General features: G+C 44.4%; 1 protein-coding gene across 3 annotated transcripts in view; it reads right to left on the bottom strand.

Moving 5' to 3' along the window:
* LOC115092620 (arylsulfatase H-like) overlaps positions 1-27,035 on the bottom strand; it is an 87,237-nt gene that overhangs the window by 51,171 nt on the left and 9,031 nt on the right. Inside the window, exon 1 of one of the 3 annotated variants that reach the window (XM_029603689.1) lies at positions 15,670-15,724. The exons of 1 other annotated variant lie outside the window; for it this stretch is intronic. The gene's annotated coding sequence lies outside the window, so the exon portion shown is untranslated. Of the gene's footprint in view, positions 1-10,926; positions 10,995-15,669; positions 15,725-27,035 lie in introns of those variants that run through there. One more of the 3 variants, XM_029603690.1, reaches the window with a different exon arrangement.

Consider the following 27,035-nt stretch of genomic DNA (forward strand, 5'->3'; position numbering starts at 1 on the left):
GCAGCAGGTCTGGCTAAGATGTGCTGCCTTCCAGTTCTGCTGCATCTCATTCAACAGAGAACAACCCTCTGCTGCCCTGAAACAGCGCCTTACAGAAGGGGGGGGGGAGGGGCGAAAGCACCAAAAGTACCTAGGAAGCAGCAAAATCCTAAATCTGTTCCTGCTTGGGCTTTTGCTACCTCTCTGTCTTGTTGCTGCCATTCTCTTGATAAACTACATTGGGGGTCTTGCTGCCATTCACCAGACTGTACAACTTGTAAAGATGTAACAACATTCCAGAGGAAACTAGGCAATGTAGAATGCCAAAGAAATTTTTTATTATATATACAACATTATCAATGCATACAGTATCTACGTCCGAGCTTTATATTGGACTCTTATGCATATATGAGTGATTAAAATCCAACCAGTACATACATATCTTAACTGTTAAACCTACACACATACTACATTCACACCATTCATTCATAAAATCCTTAATACATATGTATTCGTATAAATGTATACATACATTTTCTATTGTATCTCCTATTCAACAAACAATGTTCACCAAAACCCACTGACATGATTTACAATACTCCGACGAGATTTCTCGTTACGCCTGCGTTGTCAGGCTTCCTCAGGGAAACTCAATAAATTAAACACTGTGGTATTAATATATTAATGTTCATAATATTCAGCAATTTACTTCTTGAATGCTGTAATCATTAATTTTCAGTATATCATCATTGAATTATTGGTGTTTCTCCCGATGATGATCTATCAGAAATTGAAATCGCGTCTTCACGGGACTGTATCATGCACCTCTCAATGGTGTACATAAGATCCCCACACAACCTCGGACTAAATGAAAAACATTAAATTATTCATCACCACTTTATTTTAATGTTAATCACTTCTATAAACCACCAACCATTCATTAAATAGTGCCAAGATAAATTCTTACCAAAATCCTAAAAGTTTTTTTCTTTTTTATACACCTGCAATATATAACAGATGGCTAGCATATATCTCACAATTTTTCGCTCCAGTATCTGAAGTGCGTCTCAATGACAAAAATTTGTAGAGATATCAAGCATATATTTAAATGCCTCTTCACTTCAAGAGACTCATTGGTCTTAAACTCCTGCAATATAAATAACCGGGGCATTAAACTCCTTATCCCACCTTAACCCACTCCCAAACTAACCTTCTAAAATGCTTGTCGCTTACACTTACCGGTCTCAAAAATTCAAGTCTAAGCTGCGTCTCCAAATCTTTGCCACATCCTTACCGGCTTCAATGCTGCTTGCAGCCTTCCAAAAAACAACTACCTAACCGCGAAAAACACCGACGTTTTAAATTTCCTCCATCCTATCACATGCACCCTCATCTCAACGTGCCTCCTACGCACAACGTCATTTCTCCTCCAATCAAAATAGATCTCTCTCCTTTCTTCACCAGGCAATATTAGACATGCAAAAACCAATCCCTCTCACAATATCTACCAAACTTCTCACAAAATGTATACCGATTACATACAGTGTTCCCCCTTATTAATAATAAATTCCACCCGTTCAAATTGAACTTTACCAATATTCATAACCAAATACTGCCTGCACCATTCATAACAACCATCTATATTACTGGATTATTATATACCATAAAATGCCTCCCACTCTATCATCTCATTGAGACCTCGGGGATGAATTGTATCCCACTGATATATATATTTTTGTTCTATTCTCCTAAGAATATTGGTGACGTCTCCCTGTTGTCGCACCTGACATTGTTGGATTACAAAAAAACGTATTATGCTCTATACTATGGTTAACCTCACCCCAATGAGAAACTAATGGAGCCCCAATCTTATTGGTTCTCAATCTACTTTTATGTTCAGCAATACGCTGTCTTACACTCCTCGTAGTGAATCCTATATAAACAAGTTCACACGGACAGATGATAGCATAGATGACCATTTTAGACTCACATGTAAAATGCCCTCTTATAATGAAAGGATTCTTCCAATGTGGGGCTTTAAAAGTTTTAATCTCCCAGGCATTTTGGCACACAGAACACCTACCACATTTAAACTGTCCCCAATCATCCTGTTCTCGTAATGCTTGTGGTCTGGCTAGTATGGATCTAATACTCGCGCCGCGGCGCATTGCAAAATAGCTGGCTCTTCAAAGCCAGGCAATGATTGAACTATATACCAATGTTTCAAAATGCTTTGTTTAATTTGATGTGATTTAGTTGAGAATGGCAATGAACAGATAGGTCTTGTAACTTTGTTGCGGGGACTAGGTTGTAATAGATTACTTCTGTTCGCATACAGTGCCCTTTTATATGCCCGCTTAATACATATAGCTGGATACCCTCTTTCCTTAAACTTAAGTGTAAGAATCATAGCGTGTTGTTTATACTCCTTAACAGTGGAGCAAATTCGCCGGTATCTTAGGAACTGACTGATGGGTATGCTTTCTCTCAATCTCTTCGGATGAAAACTTTGAAAGTGCAAAGTAGTATTCCTGTCAGTAGGTTTAGTGTAAACAGAGGTCAAAATGTTACCATTATGTACACTCACCATGATATCTAAAAATGGTAATTGTTTATCACTAGATTGTACAGTAAACTTTAAATTCAAATCACAACCATTCAAATATTGTTTTCAAACTCAGATAACTCTTGCCTGTCACCAACCCAAGTGAAAAACAGATCATCAATATAACGTTTATAAAACCGTATACGATTAAAGTATATAGATGTGTTTCTTCATATGCGGCTATGATTCTTACACTTAAGTTTAAGGAAAGAGGGTATCCAGCTAGATGTATTAAGCGGGCATATAAAAGGGCACTGTATGCAAACAGAAGTAATCTATTACAACCATGCAAAATATGACTTATGCACACAAAAAAATGCATTCTGTGCTAAAAACATTTTTTTGTGTGCATAACTCATTTCATACACAAATCATGTTTTCCATGCATAAAGTAGGATATATGAGTAAAAAAAGCTTTCTGTACAGGAAGCATTTTTTGTGCAGCTAAATCACCCTTTCACATGATTTGTTCACCTAAACCATGTTTTCTGCCATTAAAAAATGAGTTATACATATAAATCATGTTTTGCTGTGTGCTAAGCCTTTTCTTTGTGCACAATTATTGGTTTGTGCTCATTTTTTAAACTACCCATGCATTAGAATATCATTAGCTTATTGCATCAGGAGTTAAAAAAAAAACAAAAAACTAGCTTGTGTGTTTTGAAACCACGTGCTGAATTTATGAGCCCTCTAGGAATAGGGAAATATCCACAGAACCCGAATGCAATCTGTTTTGAAGTGTCAGGAAAGGCAGATTCTTCTTCTTCTTCTTCTTCTTATTATTAATGTGGAATGCTTTCAGACAGAATGTAGAAACATCAGGGCCAGTCCAGTGGCTCTGCCCTCCGGGCTGGCCCGGGTTGGGGATGATGTGGAGGCTGCATTTACAGCCTCTGGGAAGGGATTTCTGGCCTTCACTCTTATGACTACGCCTAGTGTCCACATTTCCATGTTCCATAGGGAGCCCCTGCTCTGTGACGTCTGGCCTGTCGCTGCCATGGCTGAGCTAAGTACGTTTGGAGGAGGATATAAGAATAGGGGAAAAAAAATCATGGTTAGTTCTGAATGTAGGCTCTTGTTGCTGTAGCAGAGTGAAGGCCAATGGCTGATTGAGCTGAAAGCCGAAAGGAGCAGAATAAAATTGCTAGAACCACTTCTTGCACAATAAAAAGAATGATGAAATGTCATAGTTGGGCTAATTCTGATATTAATGCAGTGACTGCCACTAACAAGGGCATTTCCTACAATGCCAGGGATACTGTAGCATAGATTTAAATATACCATTGCTATTGCTTGTCTTCCCTGCCTGCAAATGGAGGATATCAGCAGGCTCCCATCCAGTACCTGTCAGTTGACAGAGTGGTGAGAGAGGATCTTTCTGAGGAGATCCAGACATAAGAATATTGCTGTGGACAAGTTCTTTTCAATTCGCAAAAAACTGTGTGGGGGCAGAGGAAAGTGGTGGAGGAGAGCAGTGGGGGCATTACCCACCAGCAGGAGGTAAAACAGGAAACTCAGAGAGAAGCGGAAGTTTTCTAGGAGAGAGAGGAAGGCAGGATTTGTAATCAGGGTGAAAAAAACAGGGTTAATGGGAGACACATAAATGAATATTTGATTATATTCAGTCTGCAGCATTTTTTCCCTTGTATTTCAAATATTTATGCCAGTTCCAGGAATATTCAGCTATATCCCATGAAGATTTAAACCCGTGTATTTTGTTTGAGCACCTGCAAATTTCACATAATGGAGGCATTAATCTGTAACCCTGGTCCCAAATCTGAGATTCTTAACCTCTACCAATCCTTGACCTCCACCTTAGCATGCAGAAGGGGTTGGAAAAAGATTATGTGCCTTTAAGAAGTGATGAGGTTATCAGTGACAGCATTTTGAATATAAAGTATTAGCCTTGCAGTGGGAGGGCATTCCAGATGAGCAGTGGATCTTTGTCCATTGGGTGTTTTCCTGTCTGCTCAGAGCTTTGTAGTAACTGCTCCTGAAGAAACCAATTGATGGAACTAATTTTCTCCCTAGTCTCAGAATTCAGTAAGGGGAGCTGGGTCAGTGATAATGAACTTTGCTGGTTGTGGCAAAAGATAAGTTCATGTGCTGCTCGCTGTTGGACTTGTTTCAGTGTAGATGCCTGTGGCCTGGAGTTTCTCACGTGCTCTAACTACTGACCAAATGGAACCACCACTTATTTCAGGGTCTGGGTTCATGTAAGGTGAAAGCTGTTCCCACGTAAAGAAAGCAACCCCTTAGGAAGGGGACAATGGAGGATTGCTCGAGTACCATCCACTGCACCAAATGCTTGTCCAGATTCCCAAAAAAAGTCAGTAGCACGGCTACAAATCTTTAAAGAGTACAATTCATTTGCTCAATAATCACAGAAAAATAGGCAGACCAGCAGTATGACAATGGCACAACAGAGAAAACCTCCAATGACAAGTTTTATAGCCGCATATTCTGTCACTTTGATATGCTAGCCATGAAGCAAATCTCGTTATAATCCTATGAGCATTAGAAGATGGCAAGTCAGCTAATTTTAAAGACAAGTGGAACCAGGGCCAAGCTGAAGAGTCTGGTTTCGCTCTAGGAGCAAAACATCAATTGAAGCAAACTAAGACACTTTCAGGTCGATACAGTACAGTGTGCTCCGGTGGAGCGCACTGTTAGCCTGCATTTGGCCATGTGTTTGAGACGCGCTATTTTTACCCCTTATACAGTAAGGAGTTATAGCGCATCGAAAAAGCGCTGCCATCCCCCCGAAACTAATAGCGCCCGCAACATGCAAATGCATGTTGATGGGCCTATTAGTCATTCCCACACGATACAGAAAGCAAAATGTGCAGCGAAGCCGCACATTTTACTTTCAGAAATTAATGCCTGCCCCAAGGCAGACGTTAATTTCGACCAGCACTGGGAAAGTGTACAGAAAAGCAGAAAAAACTGCTTTTCTGTACACCATCCGACTTAATATTATATCAATATTGTTGGAGGCCCCAAAAGTAAAAACTAATTTTTAAAAATAAAATTAAAAATCTGCCCGCGGCCTGCAAGACGGATGCTCAATTATGTTGGCGTCCGTTTTCCAACCCCGTGGCTGTCAGCAGGCTCGAGAACAGACACCAGAAAAATTGAGCGTTGGTTGTCAAACCTGCTGACAGCTGCCACTTCTGTCAAAAAGGAGGAGCGAGGGACGCGCTAGTGTCCCTAGCTCCTCCTTTTACCGCAGGCCCTCAATTACATAAATGTATTTACTGGATCGCGCGCCCAGGAGAGCCTGCTCTCCCACGAAGTTTTCTGTATCGGCCCAACAGAGAGAAAATCCTCTCTGTACTTTTCCACATCTCCCCCACCGAATTTGCTAAACATCCAGTCACATGTCTACTTTTATGATATGGTTCGGTTTCTGTCAAGATTTGGAGCTGCAAAGGGTTGGATTGGAGTCGGATGGTGATTAGAGAGGGAGGCTGAAATCCATGGGTTCAAATCTTGCTTCTCCCCCTTGCTATTCCTTTTGAGGTCCATATTCAGAAGCATTTAGACAGATAACTCACGAGCTAGACGGCTTTAATTTAGTCGGATACGTTAGAGGCGTTCTGGGGGTGTAGCTGGGACAAGCTGATTTAGCTGATATTCAGAGTAAGTCTGATTTGGTTGTCCCATAGACCTGTCTTAATGTTAGCCAGATAAAGTTATCTGCTGAACTTTTAGCCATCTATATTTAATAGTGTGGCTGCACTATTGAATATACCTCCAAAATTAGCTGGATAAATTAATCTGGCTAATTTTGCTAGCCCAGGCTGGTACTGAGTATGGACCTATTTTTATCCTGGGCAAGTCACTTTACCCTCCATTGCCTCAAATACCAACTTAGGGCCTCATTTACTAAGCATTTTTCACATCGACACAGAATGGGAGAAAAGCCTTAATAAATCAGGCTCTTAGATTGTAAGCTCTCTGGGGCAGTGACCTACCTACTGTACCTGAATTATTAGTTGCTTTACACATGACTTTGGATAGGTAAGTAATTAGATCCGAGTATTTGCTTTACTTGGATAATCAAAGTCAGCTTTGACTCTGGTTTGATTTTTTTTGGCAGATTTTTAAAAATTCAGATTTCACTGTACTTGTGCTGACTTTTTATGAACATTTTTAGACTCTTACCATTCAATTTTAGTCTCTGAACCACCAAGTTATTTGATTAGAAATGCAAATCTACAAATATTTGCATCAGGTAACTCCTGATCAGCAGGCATGGGCAGAGCCAGTCATGGGTTTTCCCCATTGCATCTATTAACTTGTACTTGTAACCATTCAAACCAGGACTGGCTCAGCCTATCCCTGACAGGATAAGGATGTGTACTTACATTTTGTTTTATTTAAAAAGAATTTCTAACTTGCCAATACATTCATAGTCATATATAAATATACAATGCAAACACACCTAAAAAAAAAAATTCTTATTTACATAGTAACATAGTAATGACGGCAGAAAAAGACCAAAATGGTCCATCCAGTCTGCTCAGCGAGCTTCCCAAGGTAGTAACTGCTGCTTCGTGCAGGTTATCCCCAAGCTTTTTAATTTATTCCCATCCTCTAGCCTTTTAGGGATCCACAGGGGCAGATTTAACACCTGCGCGCGGGCATAGATTTGTTCGTGCAACCCAGCGTGAACAAATCTATGCCCGATTTTATAACATGTGCGCGCAGCCACGCGCATGTTATAAAATCCAGGGTCGGCGCGCACAAGGGGTTGCACAATTGTGCAACCCCTTGTGCGTCGGTACAGAAAAGTTTTAAATAAATAAAATAAATAAATAAATGACCCCTAGTCCTACTAAATTGTTTCCAATGGACAAGGTTTGTTGACAACAATGGATCATTAAAACCTTTCAAGTATCTGAAGGTCTGTATCATATCACCCCTGCTCCTCCTCTCCTCCAGGTATCCATCACCACCTGAACCTTAGAGAGGCATTTAAATCAAGTATCAGATCCAAATCCATAATCTCATTATTATATCTGCAGAGACTGCTTAGAAAAGTGGACTGATAGGGTTCAAACTCTTGAAATGCAGACGTCTTTCCATCTTCAATGCCAGATATGTGCCTGAAAAGTAGTTTTAAGACCCTTCCTACATGGTTCTGCCCTCAGATTATCCGGTAAGAGCTTCCAGGGCTGTGGACCTGCAACCCTAAAAGTCCTTGCATGTGTTTCAGCCAATCGCACTTGTCGTGGTGAAAGGAATACAAAACATTTACGTATAGTGAACCTTAGGGGTAGATTTTATAACACAGACGCGCCGATTTTATAACATGCACGTGCTGGTGTGCGCATGTTATAAAATCTGTTGGCCGCACGCACATGCGTGCCGGATTTTATAGTCCGCGCGTGTATGAGTGGGCGGCGCGCGCAAGAGGGGTAAATTTATGCAAACTCCGCCTGGCGACGCAATCGGTTCTTCCCCAGTTCCCTTCCAGTCCGCTCCAATTAAGAAGCGAACTGAGAGGGAACTTCCCTAACCCCCCTGCCTAACCTTCCTTCCCCTATCTTCCCCCCCCCTAAAACTAACCTAGCTTGCCTGATTTTTTTTTCATTATTTGCTGCTCCTTGGGAGTAGAAGCAATTTACGCGCGCCGGCTGTCTGCCGGCGTGTTCTTCCCCGGGACCTGCGTCCTGCCCCGCCCCACCCAGAGCACGGCCCCCGGCCTGCCCCTTTGAAGAAGCCCGGCACTTGTGCGCGTTCCGGGGTTTACGCGCGTGGCTGGGCTCCTTTGAAAATTTGCACGACGCTCGCGCGGCCCAGGATTTATGCGCAGGCCTTTTAAAACCTGCCCTTTAGTGCTTTAGTTTGGCTATACATTTTTAGGAATGCGCTGACATAAATTGGGCTATTTGACACTCAACGTGTAATAGAACGGTAACAAGATCTTAAACTTAAATCGCTATTGTATCTGCAGCCAATGAAGGGGCTGCAATACCGGTGGATGATGATCTCTTAATTTGGCAACTGTCAGCACACATATACTTAGGCTCTCACCTAGCCACCCACTCACACACAGGCTCTCAAACCACCCTCCACACACACAGCCTCTCATCCACCCACACACAGGCAGTTACACATACACCCCCCACCCAGCCAAACACACAGATACAGGCTTGGGCCTCTCTCTTCAGCTGCCAGAGGGATAGAATCTGCTGATGGCCACTTCCTCTTTTTGGCCGCTAATGGAATATACTCCCCAACAGCCTGCCACGAAGGAGTAGGCGGCAGCAGGAGTCGCGTTTATCCTAACGTCATCTCGCGGGGCTGATCTCAAGGTAAGAGCTGAGAGACTGGCTCCGCAGCAGAAGGAGATGACGTTTGAATAAACGCTACTCCTGATGCTCAGGAGGAAGTATAGGGCTTGCGATGCCACTGATTGGATTGGCCAGGGGTTTGGTGTATCCCTGTCCGATCTAATCCATGCACGGGGGAGGGGAGATTGTGGGGATTAGGAGCTTGGCTTTCAGGCAGTTGGCAGGCCACGTCAGAGGGCAAAAATCTTTCACCATGTCTAACTGTCTTTTCCTTGGGCCTACGCTTAGTGCAGAGAAAATGTCATGCTCTGACCGCAGCGGGCTTAGCAAATAAACAGCCTTCCTGTCACCAGCTAACAGGAAATCAGTCTGCAGTAAACATATCTAGTGCAAGCTTTTGCAACCCCCAGAACAGCTCATGGCCTACTTGCCTTTCACACCTAGATAGTTCAGTACAACTGCCTCATGACCAGCTAATGACCTCCCCCCTCCCTGCCTGCAGACTGACCGCTTGCACCTACTGCCCACTTGCGCCTACTTAGTAAAAGGTCAGCACAAACATTTATGGTGGAAAACATTGTAGCAGCAAAACATGTGACCTATGTATCCTATGATATGATATGAAATCATTTACAATAAAAGGGGAGGCTTCCCAGAAGCCGGAGAGCACGCTTCACCTGTCTGAGGTGTCTTCATTGCTATTGCTACAGGAGATAAAAGCTATGGGCCGGATTTTAAAAGGGTTATGCGCAATAGGTACACCGTAACACTTTTAAAACGCCCCTGCGTGCGCCGAGCCTATTTTGCATAGGCTTCCGGCGTGAGCAAAGCCCCGGGACGCGCCTCGAAGGGAACTTGCACAAATGTGCACCCCCCTTGCGCGCACCGACCCCGGATTTTATAAGATACGAGCGGCTATGCGCGTATCTTATAAAATCCAGTGTATTTTGTTTGCGCCTGGTGCGCGAACAAAAGTACGCGCGTGTGTAGATTTATAAAATCTACCTCTATGCGCGACTGTGAAAAAAGTTGGGCGCCGCCGCACACATGCTCAGTGTAGAGGGAAGAGTGCCTGTAGTCATCTTCTGCATTATTTGGAGAGCTCTCATCGCTGTCACTGGTCACCCAACATAAACTGAGCTGTAGAGATCAAGGCCCGATGAAACCAGGGCCTGAAGAACCGTGCAGAAGTCATTAAAGCTTAAATAAGATTCCAGTTTCTTCATCAAGTGCTAATTTAAAAAATAAGCTTCTCAGTGCCACTTTTCCTTTTTTTTGTGCGTTTGTCTGTCTGTGTGTGGGGGGGGGGGAGGGCGGTCACTTTGTGGTTTATGTCATTTACTTGAAACAAAATGAATTAAATTTAAAGCAAAATAATAACATTTTTGAACTGGTGCCCCCTTCCTCTTCAGACAAAAACCCAGGGCTTCCAAAATTTTAAAATTCAAGCACCTCCCCCCAGGCCTGCCCCCTCCCCTCTCTCCTCCACCTGCATCTTATCCCAGCCATGGTGTACACAAGCCCAAGTGTGCAGGAGTGACGGGGATTTCACCTGTCGTATTTGCACTTGTGGCACCCTCAGAGGGGGTAGGATATAGCAGAGTGGGGGGTGCAGGCAGGGAGGGGGATTGAATTTTTTTAAATTTTGGTGGCGCTGGGTTGTTTTAGCGACAGGGTGGAGGGGGAGCCGACCAAGGGGGCTGGCCAGGCCAGATGGCAGCGTTTTGTTGAAAAGAAAATGAAAAAAAACATTGTATTTATTATTTGTTTTTATAATAAATATAAAACAAGAAATTCTAATTAAATTTCCATTTTTAATTTTAAATGAAAGCATATCCCTAATGCCTGATGAACTGGGGCCATCTGTCAACCCTAATTTTTGTCTCATTTAGAGCCTGATTATCTGATTCTCCCCAATCTGAAGTTGCCACCTCACCCTAGTAAACCAAACAGGTTGATCCAGCCCTGGTTTAGCCCCATTGCATGCAGGGATTTGTAGTTCTAATTTCCTAGGGAAAAGAATGGGAAACTTAGACCTACAGTTTATACCATGGGCCAGGTATGTGGACCCATCAGCTTTTGCTCCACATGCTCTTCCACGCTCCCCACTACAGAATATAAACAGGAATAAATAGAAAGAAAATGATTAAATTCTTTTCAGTTATACAAATTAAAAAATGCAATGCATGGGTAAATTACAGCCAAACTTCTGCCCCTTGTGAATCTGCGTTATGTAATATTAGGGTGGGTCATATGGTGTTTTCCTGATTCCTCAGGCTGCAGCCTGCTAGGCAAACCCAGCTGCTATCAATCTGCCAGACCATTCCAGTCAACGTGAGGAATGTGAGGCCTGCTAGGCAGATTGGGCTACACATGCCTGCATATCCACTAGGACCTCTACTCACTGGTGCTCTCACAGCTTGCCAGAGACCCAGCTATGTATGCCTGCATTTCTAGGAGGATTTCTCCTCATGCCTTGTGCCTGCAACCTGCCAATGGGCTCACTTGTTTGTTGTCACCAGGACTTTTCACATTGATTAATCATTGCTCATTTACCATGCATTGCCAAGTGAGTTCATCTGGGCACGTTTCTTAACTAGTCAACGCTCTTCCTAACTGTACCGCAAACTGGGCTCCTTCCAGCCTATTGAAAACAAATCCCTACCAGGAGACAGGGCAGGCAGGATCTCTGTTGCCCTCTGCTACAAGAAAAAGGCAGAGGGCTTTTTGCATCCTTCTTTTATCCTTCGCGGGAGGGAGGCCTAGGCTGGCTCCGTTCCCATTCCACCTCTCTCTTTCCAGCTTTTCTAGCCAGGCTTGGCATCTATAAGCTGGTTCAGCTGGCCATCTTATCACCTTCTGTTTGCTACCCACAAGGCTGTGCGATATACATACACTATGTCGGCCCACGAGTTTGTTTCTCCTCACACCCTTCCTTCTCCCCTCCCTCCCCCAGAATAAGGCAGCTGGAGGCAAACTTAAGTGGAGAGCAAATGGCTGCAGGTTTATTCATAGAAACATAAAAACATGACTGCAGAAGTCCATAGGAGCCATTTAAGTCTGCCATCTGCCCAATTAATTTCTCTTTATAAATTCCCAACACATCCTTAGAGATCCCCTATATTTATCACATTCGTAACTGAATTCAGATGCTGTTTTTGCCTCCACCACCTCTGCTGGGAGGCCGTTCCACACATCCACCACCCTCTCTGTAAAGAAATATTTCCTAATATTACCCCCAAGTCTACCTCCTTTCACCCTCATCCCGTGAGCTCTTCTTCTACAGCCTCCTGTGCATGGAAGCCTTTGAGATATTTAAATGTCTCTATCATATCTCCGCTCTCTCTCTCACCTTTCCTCCATTCTATGCAGATCTTTCTCATGCCATATTCATTGTGGATATCCTGAATACATGGCCTGTTTGTGGTATTCGAGGACTGGAGTTTGTCATCACTGCTCTAGGGTGTACGTCTATCCCGGTATGCTTTATAAGGAAGACCATTTTAGTAGCCTCCCTCTGGACCGACTCCATCCTGTTTATAAACTTTTGAAGATGCGTTCTCCAGAATTGTACACAGTATTTCAAATGAGGTCTCCAAAGGAACCAATACAGAGGCAATATCACCTCCCTTTTCCTGCTGACCATTCTTCTTCCTTCTCAGCCAAGCATCTTTCTGGCTTTTGCAGTTGCTTTATCCACCTGTTTGACCACCTTAAGATCATCAGATACCAATTACTAGGGCTATGCGTTCGTTTGCAACGTATTGGCAATCTGCAACGTATAGGGCCATATTTGTTGTATTCGTGGGGAAGCGAAACGTATCGCGATTCCCACGAATACAATGAATCTTCACCGAATTATTCGGCCGTCTAAAGGAGCAAATTTAAACAAAACCCCCACCCTCCTGACCCCCCCAAGACTTGCCAAAAGTCCCTGGTGGTCCAGCGGGGGTCCAGGAACCATCTACTGCACTCACGCCGTCGGCTGCCGGTATTCAAAATGGCGCCGATAGCCTTTGCCCTTACTATGTTACAGGGGCTACCGGTGCCATTGGTCGGCCCCTGTCACATGGTAGGAGCACAAAATGGCGCCAGCTGTCCATTGCTCCTACCATGTGACAGGGGCCGACCAATGGCACCGGTAGCCCCTGTGACATAGTAAGGGCAAAGACTATCGGCCCCATTTTGAATACCGGCAGCCGATGGCGTGAGTACAGTAGATGGCTCCCGGACCCCCGCTGGACCACCAGGGTATTTTGGCAAGTCTTGGGGTGGTCAGGAGGCTGGGGGGATTGTACCCAGGGCAGGCAGAACCCCTAGGAAAACTAGGCCTGGGCCTAGGGCACTGACCATTAGGGGGTGCAAGTCTTGTGGGGCCACCGGCCGTGAGATGTGGCAAGGAGGAGTAGAGTTTCAGCTGCTCGAGGCCCAGCACGATTGGGGCCGAGATCGAGGTGGCGGCACGACCAGGGGGGCACACACAAGGCAGAGGGGGCCTAATCCCCTTGCACCAGTCCTGATTGTACCTCCCCCTTGGGTTTCTGCATCTTAAATGCATTTTTAGCATTGAATCTTAGCTGCCAGACTCTGGACTATTCTCAGGCTTCACTAGATCCCTCCTCATGTTTTTTCTGTCATCCTGGCTGTCCACCCTGTTACAGATTTTGTTATCATCAGCAAAATGACAAATCTTTCCTGGCAACCATTCCGCTGTGTTGCTCACAAAATGTTATAAATTTAAATAATGCAATGCACAGACGAATTGCAACTTAAAGTTCTACCCCCTTGTGAATGGGAACTACCTAAGCAATCCTAGGGAAGGCAAAGTCTCTGCCGAAGAAAGAGGAATTATTAACAGTAAAGTGTCATCCACTGTAAGAAAGCTACTGGTTTCAGTTTGCAATGTCCGAGTTCCTGCAGCTGACCCTGACACTCATACAATAGTCTGCAATTGCTATATGCAAAGTAATGTCCTGTTCCAAAGAAAACCACAAAGTTTATATGTTATCAGCCTTTCACACAACATGAGTCATTTTAATCCCTACGGTGTAACCATGCAATGCAACAGATATTTTCTCAATCAAAAAAAAAGTGTTTCTGTAAATCATTTCAAATCTACTTTTCTAGCAGTGACAGTAAAATCTGTTTCCTAAGTTTCCTTGTTACAATGTAATAATAACAAGACATCTTAGTCATAACATTCCACGAGTTATAATGTAAACCGATGTGATATACCCCAATGAATGTCGGTATATTAAAATAAATACATAAATAAATAAATTATTTCTTTCAACGAAATGACTCTCAGGCTTGCCCAAACTTGTACCAATGTCCTCTAAATCCTTAACATAACACAACACAGAATGGGGCCGATGCAATAACTGTGTGCAGAAAATGGGCGCTCATTTTTCCTAATGCCCGCCCAGCCACCTTTCCTGGGTGCGCAATTCAATATTTAAATGAGGGGGGGGGGGGGGGGGGGGGGGGAGTCGCACTAAAAAGGAGGCACCAGGGAAAAATATGAGTCCTTAGCGCCTCCTTGGCTGTCAAGCAGGTTGGGAAAACGGACGCTCAATCTACGAGCATCCGTTTACTCCCACTACCGGCATAGACAGGCAGCAGATACGTGGCCTGCACCGTGCATCTTGTGTGTTTATTGGGCTTCCAGAATTTTTTTTTTTTAAACTTTTTTTTTCTTTTTTTAATAAATACTGCTTTATTTGGTTCCTCCTACTTAGTATCACGACGATACTATTTGGACGATTTTTCTTTTTTTTTTTCCAATGCGCCCTTGCAACGCAGCAAATTTTTACGCCGGCCCAGGGCCACGTGGAAAATTTATTGGATGGCAGGGACTAGCTAATAGCCACATCCACATGAATTTACACGTGATGAGCGCTATTAGCTACACGGTGATTTGGATGCGCTAATGCCCGTATTGGATCAAGGGGTTATAGACATGCGTCCAATCGCGTGTTAAGCCGTACGCAAGGGCTGGCGCACTGTATTGCATCGGCCCCAGTATGTCTGATGGCAGCTAAGGACAAACGGGCTAATTTTCAGAAACCCGCACGTGGAAAAACAGGGGGTTACGCGCCGAAGTGCCGGGCCTCTCAAAAGGGGCGGGCCGGGCTGGGACATCACCGTTTGATGCTGACCAGGGAAAGCGTGCGCTGGCAGCTGGCTGGCGCGTGGAGATTCCTTCTGCTCTCAAGGAGCAGTTAAGTAATATAACAAAAAAGAAGTAAGAGTTACAAGAGGTTAGAGGTCGGGGAGGAGAGGAGAGGAGTAGGAAGGTTAGGTAGGTGTACAGGAAAGTTCTCTTAATTGGAGCAGACTGGGAGGGAACGGGGGAAGCCCTACTTACGTCACCGCGGGTAACATTTTAATTTGCCCCCGCCCCCGCCCGAGTCCCGACCCGCTGGCGCATTCGGATTTTAAAATCCGGTGTGCACGTGCGCGCGGGAACCGTATTTTAAAACATGTGCGCGCCGACACGCGCATGTTATAAAATACCCGCGTGCACATGGACACGTGTGCGCACGGTTTATAAAAATCTACCCCTTAGGAAGCTAAATTCTCCCTCCCCTCCCCCAGGTCTGCTCAATTTCCCTCTTGGTTCAATCCCATAAAGTCAATCTGATCTCTGGCTTTCCTTTCACTTCTCAACTAATTAAAAATACATACAGAGAGGACAAAAACAAAACATTCCTCTGATTTCTGTCAACTGCAAGTTTTCCATCAACTTCCTGGGGAACGACGACTGTCGAGAGGCTCACTTACCAGTCACGCTGTCAACACTGCAGGAAGGGCGTAAATGTCTGTAGAGAGAAGTCAGAGAACCGAAAGCAAGTCTGCTGTTCAAAAAAAACCCCACCTTCTCCTGCCTCTGATTGGCCCATTCCCAGACCTCCCACCTCCGATTGTCACATTGTGCTGATTTCATAAAAATGCGATCGATTTGGGTGCCTGCTCTGAAACCTGCGTTTCCCCCCGCAGTGAAACCATTTCAAAGTTATTTTAGTAAACGCTGGATGCAGAGCGGGGGCGGCTCCAAAAGAAGGGCTCACTCACCCCAAGAGCTTGCCCACCCCCTCCCCAGCAGCTCTCCCAGTTTCATCGATTGGAGAGAAAAGCACTCGGCTCTTGCCTGCACTGAAAATAACAATGACCCCACATACAAAAATTGTTGGAACCACGGCTGTTGCAGAGAAAGCTTTTTTTTTTCTGACAGATTTCCCATGGGATATTATGTACCGTATTTGTGTCAAAATGTTCCTCCTTGTGAGAGAAACTTTTAAACTGTGCACAGAAATGTAAAACCTGCAGGTACTTTTAGCCTGCAGACTTTCCACCAATTTTCAATGGCAAAAAGTTCCTTTTGAAAACTGGGTTGGACGCAGTGCACAGCCCTGCACCTGCTACATGTGTGGGTACTTCATTCATCCACAAACTTACTCAAGCACCCTCCCCCACGCACGTGCTAACCCCGCCCTGGCTCCGCACCCAGGAAGGTCGCCTTTCTCTGCAAGTAAAAAAGTGCACGTGTACTGGCACACTATACGCACACTTTTACATGCAGATACGGCGGGTAATGTTAAAAGAGCCATTTCTACAGAGAGAACACTGCATTACCCTTGGAAACGTCTGTCAAAATCGCCTTCTATAGTCCTTTGGGTATTTTGTCCTTGTGGTAGAGAACCCACCTATTGCCTTTGTACGATATCATAAGTAAAGGCACCAACTGGCTATATTTTTTCATCAGGTTGCCCCATTCCTGGTTAGGTCCCTATGCGTGTCTGTACTTGTAGTTCTTATTTCCGGAGTTAACACCACAAACTTAATTCCGTGTCTTACGGAACATGAGCTCAGTCCTGGTTATCTGTTTGACATCCCAATGCAATTCACTTCTTATTTTCCCGAATAATGCAAGGGAATGGAAATTATAAAATAAAGACTGAACTGCAGATGATAGTGTTGCAGTGCTTATATTACCCACCTTTTGAAAGGCGATGAAAGCATGTGAAATATGTCCTTTGTAATACTGCAGGGCTGCAAACTGCCTGCTGTTTCCCTAAGGGCATGCAAAGAAGCAGTGGAGTTACAAGGTAACACAGAGCATGTGACAGCAGACAGACAGCAGACAGCTCTGTTAAACAGGATAGAGGGGATTTCTTTGCTTTGCTGCAATGCTTAAGAATTAGTATTTGTTTACAATTAAGGTAAGCAGTCCTTTGATTTTTTTTCTGTCACTAAAATTGTGCTGGAGTTAGTTATGATCAGAGCCCCTGGTTTCTTACAGCAGATTTTTCAATATTCTGTGGCAATTATATGGAAATCTGCATAATGTTGCATATATTTTCAATTTAAATAATGTGTGTATATAATTTTTTTTTTACTTTATAATTTTCTGTTACGTTATCGGCCAGCCGATAAGAACAATCGAGCTGACGCTCTCCCCCAGCCTTTCATCCCGGAGGACGTTCCCGATGTCCCACGACACATCATTGATCCCGCTAAAGTTCTCCTCCCTGCCACATTCACCTACCTCCTGGGAAGACGGTAGTTCCCCGACAGCTTCGACGGAAGATGCTTCGCTGGGCTCACGACTCTTTAACTGCTGGTCATCCTGGTCAATCCAGAACCCTGGCTACTCTTCAATGTTTTTATTGGTGGCCCTCTATGAGAAAGGACACGCAAGCTTATGTGGTGCCGTGTCCCACATGCGCTTGTCACTAGCCCCCGGCAGGCCTTCCTTGGGGGTCTCATGCAACCACTTCCTGCACCCAGTGAACCATGGACGCATATAGCCACAGATTTTATTGTGGACCTTCCCCCTTCCAGTGGCAATAATACAATTAGGGTCACGGTGGACCGATTTTCGGAAATGGCTCACTTTGTGGCACACGCTGGCCTTCCCTTGGCTCCAGAATTAGTGAAATTGTTTATCCACCACGTATTTCGTCTTCATGGCCTCCCAAAGCACATTCTCTCAGACCGAGGCGTACAATTCACCGCGCGGTTCTGGAGAGCCCTCCGCAAGAAGTTTGTCATTGTATTGGACCTTACTTCTGCTTACCACCCTCAGGCAAATGGTTAGACTGAAAGAACCAATCTGACCTTAAAACAATTTCTCCATGCTTATGTGAACTCCTGGCAGAACGACTGGTCCGACCTCCTGCCATGGGCCCAGTTTGCCCTGAACTCCCATCAATCCGCATCCACCGGGTCTTCACCCTTTCAAGTAGTGCACGGATGCCGACCACTGCCTCCCCTTCTGCTGTCACTTTCCGTGCCTTCTCCAGCAGCACAGGCCATCGCACAAGAACTACATCAACTCTGGGACCACACCATGTTGCTTCTTCAGCAGGTCGCTCAGAAATAAAAAAAAAATTCTACGATGCCCATCATCGGGAAGCTCCACAATTTAACCCAGGGGACAAAGTGTGGCTCAGCACGCCCTTCATTCACCTAAAGCCACCATCGGCCCGCTTCGCCCCCAGATACATCGGGCTATTTCCCATACTCTTTCGGTTTGGCCCGGTAACCTACAGCCTTTGCCTGCCAGCATCCCTTAAAATCCATAATGCCTTCCATATCTCGCTACTTAAACCACTTGTTTTGTCTGACTTCTCTAAGAAGCCACCAGAGCCCCAACCTCTGTCATCAGAAGCAGACATCACTTATCAAGTGCAAGATGTCTTGGATGTCAGGAAACGTGGGAGGAGATGGGAATATCTCCTTTCTTGGGAAGGTTTTGGGCCAGAAGAAAACAGCTGGGAGCCTGCAGCCAACATCCTTGATAAGGATATAATTTGGCAGTTTCACGCTTCTCATCCTAGAAAACCCAAACCCCCGGGGTGGGCCCTAAGAGAGGGGGTACTGTTATGACCATCGGTCGCAGGTGGCTGCGACCGTTATTACTCACTTTATGTCTCACTGCTCTCTCTCCCTCCGGAAGACTCGCGGCGGTAGCAAGCTGTCTCCGACCCTCAGGGCTCCATTCCAGGACCTCCCAGAGCAACGAGGACGCCGCCGACCGCCATGTCTGCCCCAGGCCCTCCTAGGCGTGCGCACGTCACGGCACTTCTTAAAGACGCCAGGGCGGGAACCTCAGGGGCGTCTCCCCTTGATGACATCACTAACCCTGGACCCTAAAGCACCATCGGGGCCTATCGCAAATCGACTTGGCAAAGAGTTCCCTTTGCTGAATCCTGCACGCTCGCTTTGGATGTGTTCCCCGTTCCTGCTACAGCTGGCGTGAGACTCTCGGGTACCCGCTCCTTGGGGGCCCTCTCCTGTCTCTGGCTATCCGCTCCTCGGAGGGCTTCCGCCTTCGCTCTATGTCTGCTACCCTTGCTCCTTGGGAATATTTGTGGGATCCTCTCCAGCGTCTCTTCAGCTTCTCTCCAGTGACATCTTCCACGGTGTACCCCGCGCTGCGGACCACTACCGTGCTTCTCTCCAGTGACTGCTACCACGGCATCACTATAAAATCGTGCACACGTGTATGCGCGTATAGCCAATTTTATATCACGTGCACGTATGATATAAAAATCGCCATGTCCATGTGCGCTTGCCGGCAAATGCGCGCACATGTTCGCCCCGCGCGAGCCTTAAAATTTACTTCTTTGTGTAACACTTAGTATAGCAGCAGCAAAGTGCTTGTTACCTTTACTTTGTATCCATGAGTTTCCTTACTTTTCTGCATTGTATTGGGTTCTCTTCCTCCAGATGAATTCCTCCACACTTCTATTTCTTTCAGGACGAAAGACTCCAATCTCTCAATGCTTTGGTTACCGAGTCCCAGGAACCAAGGGCCATCAGTTCCAAGTGGAACAGAAATAGTCTTTGAACCCAAAAAGCGGAAAAATCAAACAGGAACCAGGAAGGGAGGAATAAAACTTCCTTGCCGCCAAACAGAAGAGACAGTACAAAAAAGACAGTTACTTCAAAATATACTTTCTCTGTATCAGGTCACTGTCAAGTCTGTACTCCGAAGGAGATATAGCACACTGCAGGTCTTCCTTACCCTAAATTCATCCTCAAATACAGACACCCCAATGCACTGCAACAAAGGGGGATTGGTCCTCACACGGGAATTCTCAAAATTGGCTTAAAAAGAATTCAAAGCTTAAAGGCTGGACAGATGAGTCAACAGGAGACTGATCCTAAATGAGAAGACTTCCTTACCCCTTTCCCATAAATTAGGGAAAATTTATACAGCAAGAGGCAGCAGGCATCTAAGTAAAAATCCAGGAGGATAGATGGGGCTTTGGGATGATAAACAGCTCGGTCAAAACCATCTGTTGTCCCCACGTGGGGGAGCCAGACCCAAACCTCTCTCACAGATTTCTACATAGAACCTCCCCATTCAATTGGTACACTCCTTTTAGTTAGGGAAACCAAAGGTTCCCTACATAAAAATGTATATGGAAAAAGACTTTCTCAAGAAAGTTATAAAATTCAGATAGGCAAATAGCCTATAAAGAACTTTGTACCACAATCACAGCTTTTTTCCTATGTTTATGAGTCACAGAGAAATAAATCTTGTACAAAAGATGAACTTTTTTAAACCTGTTCAAACAGACTAGAAAGCCATTTGCACTTTGGGAGTCATTTCTTAAGCAGCGTAGGCATTTACCATGCAATAAACATCTTAATGCATTGTTAATGTTTATTTGAAATACTGCATGCTATTTTATCTAAATAATGCCCAAATGGTAATGATCTGCTTTGCATGTAAAGCCGTTCCTTACTGGACAATTGAATGGTAATAAAATAACGTGGCTTGCCTGAAAAATCACAAGCTGATTTATTTTTATGAAAGTTTGTTACAACTCTGGAGCTGTAGGTAACATTCCCTGGGAGCATTGGGCTGCTAACATGCGTCTCGATGCTCTCAGGGCACTGTGTTAAAAGGCCTGAGCAGACTGAAGCCTCCCACCCAAAAGTGTAAACAAAATGCCAGAGGTCTTGTGAGACCCCCTTCTATCCCACCCCCTGCTGCTTCTAGAAGCAACCCCAGTGCAAGAAAAATGTTTAATTGTGCCCCTCCCCTCCAGTCCCTTTATCAAAATTGATCCCCAAAGACTCCCTCTTGAAGAGTCAGGTGTTGTAGGTATTTCCCTATCCCCAGAGGGCTTAGATGTCAGCTCCTAAGCATTCTTCCCAGAGGCACAGAATGGGAGAGAAGCCAGTGGAGGGTGAAGTGACTTACCCAAGGTCACAAGGAGCAGCAGTGGGATTTGAACATTGGCTTCCTTGGTTCATAGCCCACTGCTCTAACTACTACTAGTCTACTCCACCCCGCTTCCTCTGTGTCATACGTTTCAATCCTTGGTGGGCTAGTAGAAATGGTACCAGCCAGTAGCTTTTCAACTTATGAACCATCATGAGGTAGAGGTATAAGTTGATAAGAGGCCTGCTGTCACCATTTTTACTGAGATGGTGCAGGGCTCAGACCCTAGGGTACGCTTTGGGGCTTACTAGACCAATAGGGATTTAAAGTTATGACCGGGGGGGGGGGGGGGGGGCGCTAGTGTGGGGGAAGGTTTCTGGAGGGCTGTGGGCAGGCCTTGAGGACTGGGGAGGGGAAATTTTGACAAAGGAGCAGGGTTAAGAATGAAGGTGAGGGCCTGCACGCCCACACGATTAAAACTTTTTATTACATTTTTCTTGCATTGGGGCCTTCTCTAAAGTAGTGTGAGTGGGGGTGTCTAACTTTTTCTTACACTTTGGGATGGGAACTTTAGGCCACGCAGGCTTTTTTAGAAGTTTGCGGCCCCGGGCTCTGGGGCTGCCATTGTGCATAATTTCTTGTGGCAGCAAAGCCATGGCATTTTTTCTGGTGGTATTTTACCGCCGGGGAAAATACCAAAGGAGTTTCAGAATTGTAGTACTGAAAACTACAATTTAGAAAACCCTGTGATATTTTTCCCTCTGGAGACAATACCACAGCTTAGTAAATGTCTGCCTTTGTTAGCTCTGATTTTTACTTGATCTTTAAGTATTAAATGTGTTTCATGCTTGATCAAATTAATGTTCCAGGCATGGTACAATATTACATTTGCTTTAGATCAATGCAGGCCAAGAACTGCTCAGGAAACTATCATGATCTTAGCTAATGATTCAGTGTCTCATTGATTAGCCTAAAAGCAAGCTCAAAATAAAGCCAAATTAATTACCTTAACAAAACTGGATAGTAATATTTTTTTAATTGAAGATATATACTGCACAATCATATTACAGGTGAAAGAAATATGTTATATTGTGGGGAAAAATATATCTTAATGTAACAAATACTTAATACATATCCCTATGAAGCTTATATGAGAATACTATAAGATTACATCATCAGCAAAATGAGATCCTAATACTAAATCCTTATTTTATCAATCAATTATAAATACATTTCACACATATTTATTTTTTAATTTATTTTCTATTTTTTCATTAGCAAACTAAAATTTCAAAAACATTTATAAAAATTGGAATGAAAAACCTAGTCATTCCAAAAATGTGTTTCAGATATAAGTAGCAAGCTTTATCCTATAATCATCCTGGATAAAAAAAAAACCAAAAAACACTCATTGCAAAACATCTCCTAGTAGATCATAGTAATGAAAATGAAAAATGCCAGAAAACCTTATAAAAAAGACCAACCTGACATAGGGTCTTTGTTTCGCCAGATTTCTGGTTTCTCCAAGGGGACAGGTTCTCATATCACATTCAGTCTAGCCAAAAGTCTTTAATATTTAAGACTAAATTAGAGGCCTACAGCGAGAGACAGTTTCACTTATCTAGCTACTGTGTAAAGGCATGTTGTTTCATAGCTTGGAAAACAGAAACATGACGATAGAAGAAGATCATATTGCCCATCTAGTCTGCCCATCCATCCAATTTATGTAGCCCTTACAATTCCCATCACTCCCTTAGAGATCCCTTGTATTTATCCCGTGCTTTCTTGAATTCACCAAAAAGCTGAGCTGTTCAGTCGTATTTATTGAAGTCTGTTGAATATTCATTTCTGAAGCACTGCAAGAGAAATGAAATGTTCAGAATTGTTTTGTACCACAATTTTGCAATTCATATTGTTTTACTTTACCTATTTGGTCATGAATTTAAATCATAGCTTATGTTTTTAAATCATAGGTCAGCTTCTTGATATCATAGACAAGGAAGCTTTGAGATACAATACATTAATTTATTTTGCTTCTGATCATGGAAGTCATTTGGAGGGGCAAGATGAAAATGTCACGACAAGTGGCTGGAATGGAATATATAAAGGTGAGGAGATTATGTTCTTTCCTTTCTGAAGATCAAATAAGTATATGGAGTAATGTGATTTATCATGTACTAACTTGATGTTAAGGATTCGTGTTAGTATGCACAGGGAGGATAACTTTTAAACAGCTGTACGGGCACACATGTACGCACTTATGCCGGCTCGCAACAAAGGACAAGGCCATTTTATAACATGCACAGGTATATGCACGCATGGTATAAAAGAGGCTGAATACACATACATATGTGCACAATTTTATATGGGCACGTGCATCTGCAGGCAAATGCCGCCTCTACTGCGTAAGTGAGTTGATTTTAGTAGATATGCGCACCAATGCAATTACCAGTTTTCCCAGTTTGTTCCCAGTTCGCCCAGGTAAAGGTTAGGACTTCCTACCTCCCCTAGTTAAATTGCCTCCCTTTTACCCTGTTAGCCCCAACCCTTAAAACCCCGCTGACTAGCCTAGATCGAGTAAAAAAAAAAAGGACCCAGCGGGCCTGTCAGTGATTCAGGCGCTGTGTACGATGTAAATATTCGAGGTTCTTGTGGTCTGTGTAAACCATAATCTGGTGCTGTGCCCCCTCGAGCCAAGGACACCACTCCTCGAAAGCCATTTTGATCGCTAATAACCCCTTCTCTCCTATGGCATAGTTACGCTCCACCAGGGAAAAGCGTTTAGAGAAGAAGGAGCAAGGGTGTAAAGTTGAGAGGCAGAATACTGGCTGAGGACTGCTCCCATGCTGACATCGGAGGTGTCGACCTCGACGATGAAGGGTCGTCGAGGGTCAGAGTGGCATAAGCATGGTTCCTGCAGGAAGGCAGCTTTCAGATCCTGGAAGGCGGTCATAGCTTCGGGCAACCAATGCAAGGGGTTAGCTTCCTTACATGTCATAGCTGTGAGAGGAGTGGTCAAGGTGGAATAGTGAGGGATAAACTATCAGTAGTAGTTGGTAAAACCTAGGAATCTTCGCAGAGCCTTAAGACCAGTAGGCTGGGGCCAGTCACGAATGCTTTTGGTTTTCTGAGGATCCATCTGAAAACCCAGGCTGGAGACCATGAAGCCTAGGAAGAGGATGGACTCTTTTCAAAAGAACACTTCTCCAATTTAGCATACAACTGACTGTCCCGCAAGCATTGCAGGACCCTGCCGACATCCTGGCGATGACTCTGGATGTCTTGAGAACATACCAAGATGTCATCTAGGTACACAACTCCACAATAGATTATGTTGCAGAAGACTTCGTTCATCATATTCTGAAAAACTGCTGGAGCGTTATAGAGGCCAAACGGCATTAAAAATGGCCGTCTCGCGTATTAAACGCAGTTTTCCATTCGTCTCCCTGGCGAATTCTGATCAAATTATAAGATCCAATTTGGTGAAGATCTTGGCTCCCTGGAGTCTATCAAAGAGCTCTGAAATTAATGGTAGAGGGTAGTGTTCTTTCAGAGTGATCTCGTGTAAGCCACGGTAGTTGATGCATGGTCGTAGGGAGCCATCTTTCTTCCCCACAAAAAAAAAAGGTCCGCTCCAGCAGGAGACTTGGAAGGCCAAATAAAGCCCTTGGCTAAATTTTCCCATATATATTCAGATATGGCCTCTGTTTCGGTCAAGGACAACAGGTAAATCCTACCCCGAGGAGGTTCGGTATTTGGCAGCAAGTTAATTGCACAGTCAAAAGAGCAATGCAGGGGTAGGGTATCCACAGCCTTTTTTGAGAACACATCCACATACGAGGAGTACTGTGGTGGAAGGCCCGGAAGGGACACGGAGGTGGTTAGGCACGGTACTGGTGATACAACCTCAAGCACTTGTTGTGGCAAGAGTCACCCCATTGGGATGGTTGCAAGGTGACCCAATCAAACTGCAGGGTATGCAGCTTCAACCATGGCAGCCCCAGCACAAGGAAGGATATAGTCTCGACATGAAGAGAGCTGGTGCAAAGCTGGATAGGAACCGAGGAGTGGGTAATCTCGCCTGGAAGAGGCTCGCCATGAATAGAGGATAGCAGTAAGAGCACTGGGGAGCAGAAGGTGGGAATTCGGAGATGTTCCACAAGTTGCCTCAGAATGAAGTTCTCACCAGCTCCCAAGTCCACCAATGCCAGCGAATGGAACTCCTGGGAGTCGAGTTTAATGGAGACTGGCAAGGTTAGTGGAGGAGAGGGTGAAGTCAGGCCTAGGAGGAGTTCTCCGACAGAACCTAGGCCTGGGTGTTTCCCGGACACACAGGGCATGAGGATATGGCATGTCCAGGTTGGCCACAATACAGGCAGAGCCCTGATTGTTGACGGTGGCGTTTCTCCTTTGGAGAAAGTCTACTTCGACCCATCTGCATAGGTTCTTCTCCATCTTTGCCCGGTGTAGTGTTAGGCTTAGGTGAAGGTGTACGTCATATATGAGATGTAACTGGAACCATCCATCTGAATGCTTTAGCCTCCTGGGAGCGCTCTTGAAGGCGGTGATCGATGCGTCCAGCGAAGTCTATCAACGAATCCAGGGGTTCAGGAAGTTCCCGGGCCACTAGTTCATCTTTGAAGTGGACATGGGAACAGCCACTGCGGTGCTCCACAACCCAGGAAGAGCTGCCACCCTCAGGCCTCAGCCCGGGAGGAGACCATACAGAGATCACAGGGGCAAAAAGTGGTGAGGTTGAGAAGGGGAATGGGCAAAGAGGCCAGAGAGAATAAGGACATATAAGGCAAAGAGGGAGAAAGTGGGGAAGGGAGAATGAAGACAAAATGTGTAAAAATTTTAAATTAAGCAAAGCAAAACATGAGAAATTTCCTGCTTCCCTCCCCCCCCTCGCATACCTTCTAGTAATAATACTAATGACATTGTTATATATGTGGATCTATGTCTAGTTGCATAATTCTGGCTTACTAAACACAAATACAAAAAAAAAATGAGAAAATAGAAAAGATGAGCAAACTAAGAAAAATTGTGTACAATTCTGGTCGCCGCATCTCAAAAAAGATATAATTGCAATGGAGAAGGTACAGAGAAGGGTTACCAAAATGATAAGGGGAATGGAACAACTCCCCTATGAGGAAAGACTAGAGGTTAGGACTTTTCAGCTTGGAGAAGAGACGACTGAGGGGGGATATGATAGAGGTGTTTAAAATCATGAGAGGTCTAGAACGGGTAGATGTGAATCGGTTATTTACTCTTTCGGATAGTAGAAAGACTAGGGGGCACTCCATGAAGTTAGCATGGGGCACATTTAAAACTAATTGGAGAAAGTTCTTTTTTTACTCAACGCACAATTAAACTCTGGAATTTGTTGCCAGAGGATGTGGTTAGTGCAGTTAGTATAGCTGTGTTTAAAAAAGGATTGGATAAGTTCTTGGAGGAAAAGTCCATTACCTGCTATTAAGTTCACTTAGAGAATAGCCACTGCCATTAGCAATGGTTACATGGAATAGACTTAGTTTTTGGGTACTTGCCAGGTTCTTATGGCCTGGATTGGCCACTGTTGGAAACAGGATGCTGGGCTTGATGGACCCTTGGTCTGACCCAGTATGGCATGTTCTTAATATAAAAAAAAAAAAAAAAAGAAAAATTAGTGAATATCAATAAACAAAAGCTGGACAGTGTGAAATGGAGATTATGTCAGCTCAGAAAAAGTTTGGGTGAGCATCAAAGTTTTTTCAAAACATTTTCCAGCTCTTACCATTGTGGTGTGTAAGCCTGTGCTTTGGTCTGTGTTGTATGGTCTATGACTCTATGTGCGATGTGGTCTGTCTGCCTATGTCTCTCTCTGTGTCTGTCTGTGGTATGTCTATTAATACTACTGCTACTTAACATTTCTATAGTGCTACTCAATGTATGCAGCACTACAAACAGGGCCAGTGCTTCCATTAGG

This window comes from Rhinatrema bivittatum, chromosome 5 (assembly GCF_901001135.1).
Source record: "Rhinatrema bivittatum chromosome 5, aRhiBiv1.1, whole genome shotgun sequence".
Classification (NCBI taxonomy): Eukaryota; Metazoa; Chordata; class Amphibia; order Gymnophiona; family Rhinatrematidae; genus Rhinatrema; species Rhinatrema bivittatum.